General features: G+C 40.8%; 1 protein-coding gene across 7 annotated transcripts in view; it reads right to left on the reverse strand.

The window, feature by feature from the left end:
• celf6 (CUGBP Elav-like family member 6) overlaps positions 1 to 4,258 on the reverse strand; it is a 156,460-nt gene that overhangs the window by 133,533 nt on the left and 18,669 nt on the right. The gene's annotated exons all lie outside the window — the stretch shown is intronic.

Consider the following 4,258-nt stretch of genomic DNA (forward strand, 5'->3'; position numbering starts at 1 on the left):
GACATGTCAATTCTGTAAAGATATCCAAGTATGAAGAACACGTTCAACTCTGAAAAACAAAAAAAAAATCATGTCATCATGTGGGATGACTGTCGACTTTGTAGCACTGAGCTGGACATTTAAAATAGAGATCAGTAAGGAACTTTTTTTTTCCCAACATGACCTCAGTTGAGTTTGTCCTGTAATAAAAACTCGAGGGCAACAGAATCAGTGGGTATTGAACTGCGAGTCGCAGCATCTATCAGACCTGCGCATACAGGATGAAGTGGTCAAATATTTGCAGCCCTCAAAGCCAATAAACAGAGCCTCATCGGAAGGCAACGTTTTCTTGAAGGCTCAGTCTACTTTTTCAAATCACACTCGGATCACCAGAGAAGAGAAATGATCAACCTTCTGAAAAGCCTTGTTGATGTTTTCACAGAGGTTTGCTTTTAACATCACCTAAGTAGTTAACTTCTCTGCTCAATAAAGCCAAAGTAATTTGTTGATTGATTACAGGTGGAATTGGGAGAGTGAGAGGTTTTGGGGAGCTACCAAAAGCTGACAAATGCAATTTTTGCTGAACGTCACTCTGCACACAAAGAAGCTATTTTCATCTTATTTTCTGACGGCAAAAACAGCTGCTTTATCTGTTAATGGAAAGAAACGCTGTAAAACAAAGGTGTATAAATGCATTTTTGAAAATAAATGGCACCTCCTGAGCTCCATTTCATCCTCCTCTTGGTTGATGTATGTGATGATTAGCTTGTTTGTCTCTTTTCTGGGCTCTGACAGCAGCAATAAAGCAGCACTGCAGGTGGCGGCCATGTTGCTTGTTTGGTATTGTCATGCGAATAATGTGAACTGGGAAAAGGAATCTTCCCATCTCGCAACAGTCCCGGTTCCCAGAGGCATGATGGCATGATAATGCCGTCACCGGTGAGTGAAACTTGCCTTGTAAGTTAACGGTGTGTTATCATAATGCCTACCATTATCACTCAGAGCACACAGACTGAAATGACGCTCTCTTATTTGTTTGGACTAATTCTAGAGCTGCAAACATGAACTCATGAACGGTTCCAATAAGCTTGATAGTCTAGATACTTTACAAATTTTTCAATAACCGAATGTTGCAGTTCAAATTTCTTTGCAGAGATTTCAGGGTTTCACCAAAGTAAGGTAAATTTGCAATCCTTACTGCATTTTGGTGTGAATGCGAGTTTGTAACATTATCTGTCTCTGCATTAAAAGTAAAAGAAAAAAACTGCCACCGTATTCAGTATATTTTCAGTCATCAGTGTCCATCAAATGAATTTTTTTGGACCGTGGCAAGAATACCATGTAAACTTCATAGAAAGGCGCCAAGAACAACCGAGACCTGACTTTGGGACATTCTCACTGCGAGTTAATTACGCGAACAGCCACCACCACAGGGTGTGACAGGCTTTATTTTGACTTTCCATTGGCTTTAAGGCGCAAAGGAAAAAATAAGTATTACAGGGAAATCAGAAACAAAAGCAAAGACTTGCTAAAAATTGTCAGCTTCCACCACAACTGTCTGAAGAAAAAAACAACACCTCATCTGCACCTGCTCATCGGGGTGTCAACACCTGTTTCTGTTGAGACATTTTGTTGTCTGAAAATAAAGTGAGGCATCCTTTGAAAATCACCAAACTCGCGCAGTAGATTCACACCTTGGTCTTTCCAAACTGGATGAGATGGAAGTTAATTAGCTTAATCTACAGTGGGGTTTTTTTTTTATCACTTTTGGAAAGAGGAATATAAATAAATAATCCAGTCCCAAATATTCATTTTTGCGGTTTGTTTTTGATTCTTCTTCCTGGCTGTTATTGCCAAACTGCCCCAATCTTGATGCAACAGAAACTTTGATGTTTAATTGGTTTAGGAAATGTCACATTCCAGCATGCAGCTTAACTAGGAGACGGCAATCCAGTCTGGGTAAAGGCATCTTTTTTGGAGGTATGACAGCACCCGGGCCTCATTTCCATCTTTCTCCGCTATTTGTCAGCCCTCTCCTCTTCCCCAGTGAAGCAGCAATGTTAACAATGCTGTCCCCACATTTACCAGTTCTGCTTCATTACAGCTAAAGAAGCGGATAAATTAGTGCAGGGGAGCATGCACGGCAGAGTCCGACTCCACCTGTCAGCCGAGGAAAGACGGGGAAGGTGTCGGAATAGAGGGACGGTTTGAAGAAACGGCTCAGACTTCAACACGTATTAAAACAAAATCCACCCATTAAGGCAGCCTCTCATCTCTTCTGAATTATTACCTGAGGTCCATGGTTCAATATTTTCGAATACGGGGAATCAAAGTTTTGTCAATCAAGGATTTCTATTACTGAAGCTATCATCTTCTGTAGCAGTATAATCAAAGCGTCTTCGCCTGTTTTGAATTTCGTCATAGCATTCAGACACTATGTTAATGTTGAAAAAGGCGAGTCAAATTAGTTTCAGTGAGGCAGAAAGCTCGTTTTTAAAATATGAAAACCACAATCGAGGAAACTGCTTTTTTTTTCCTGTTCATACAGACCTTGACGTGTTTTTTTTTTTATTTCATTACTTTTTCAAAATGCCCTAACCTGTCCTGCAATATATGTTGAAGATCAAAAGGACAAATGGACCTAGTTGTTGCCAGCCACTGAACACCAAAACTGTCATGCCCTGCAGCCTTTAAAGAGCACTATCTCTCCTGCTCATCTGTCCAGCGCCTCTGGCTTGCCATCTTTATGGGCTGGTTAAGGGGCGCGCTCACAATCAACTATGTTTGTGTCCTGTCCACATTTCGCCAGTAAAACAGCCAGACATTCCACAATGTCCACCCGCCTGCCTGCCAGGATTAACATTTCGCGCTCTCCAAGGTTGAAAATCCCATCAGATGGAACGAAATTAATTTTTGCACAATATTCAGGGCCACCAGCCACATAATAGGAGACAATGCCGAGTGCATCCCTCGATTGTGATTCCATTCACTCCCTAATCGGCAGGATGGCCGAGCACAGTGCAGCGGCGTAGTAAATGCTTTCATCCCAGGGGGATAAGAAAAACAATGGCCCCTTTTAATTTCTTTTCTAAAGCGGGCCACAGAAAGAAAATGATATAGACGTAATTGATGATGAGGAGAGCAAGGGGAGCCTTAGCAGAGGTCTCACGTCCAGTGCCCAGACCTTTTTTTTTTTCTTTTTTTTTTTTTTTGTGCTTCATAATAGCAACCACTCACGGGCACCAGAGGTTGACAAATCTGGCACAGAGGACAAATTGATCGGCAACAGAACACAATTTGCCCCTTAAAAAGAATGGGTAAAGGCCCTATGCGGCCTAAGTAATTAGTTTAAACTGTGGCATGTCTGCCCAGAAGTGGACCTGCTGGAGAAGGAGGTCCGGCGTGTCTGCTGATAAGACCCTGTGATGCTGCCGCAGACAGACGCAAACCACAAGCCGGGATGACTGAATATTGCAATTAAGACACGTGCATTAAATGTTCACTCAGATGGAAATAGCACTCAAGATGTGTTCTCATGTGGAGCTTCTGTCACATTGTTTTAGTGTGTGAAAATGCTGCATGTAAAAAGCCTGGGTTGCATATATGCCTAAAGAACATCATTGAGCTAACAAAGTTTTTAAAATGGCAGTATAGTAGTGGATGTTAGAGAGAAATGGAGATATAAAAATGGTATATTGTCAGTCAAAGCAAAAGCGCATGGAAAACTAAAGAACAAAAGGCTTGAATTTTCTTTTAAATTACCTACTTGGAAAAAAAGTTTATTAAAAATTTAAGTACCACAAAAACTATTGTATTTATTGTGTATTTTTAATGTTCCACTTTGATCCCTGCCTAAAATGAAAGATGAGCAAATGACACACTATTTTGGATTTTGTGTTAAAGTCTGTGGTCTTTGTAGGAGGTGAGACGACCACTGTCAGCGTCCGGATGATTTTCTGTGTCAGTGTCAGTAATTTCTCAACCTCTGCTGCTACGAGCTAAAAGCTGCTGTTAACTGATGGAAATGCAGCAGAAACTGACATGATGATCAAAGCTGTACACTAATAACAAGCTGCATGATCCACTTTTCTCTTTAATATTTAACATTTTGATTCACTGATTCAACACACTTAAATGTGCTTGGGACACAAGAAAGCTGCAGCATCTTCATTTATCATCTGAATCTCTGAGTTATACATTTCTTCCGTGGAAGCAAAAAAGCCTGTTCATAAAGACTGATTTCACAAAATGAGCATGAACATGAGGAGATTTCCACTCC

Source organism: Salarias fasciatus, chromosome 1, assembly GCF_902148845.1.
Source record: "Salarias fasciatus chromosome 1, fSalaFa1.1, whole genome shotgun sequence".
Taxonomy (NCBI): domain Eukaryota; kingdom Metazoa; phylum Chordata; class Actinopteri; order Blenniiformes; family Blenniidae; genus Salarias; species Salarias fasciatus.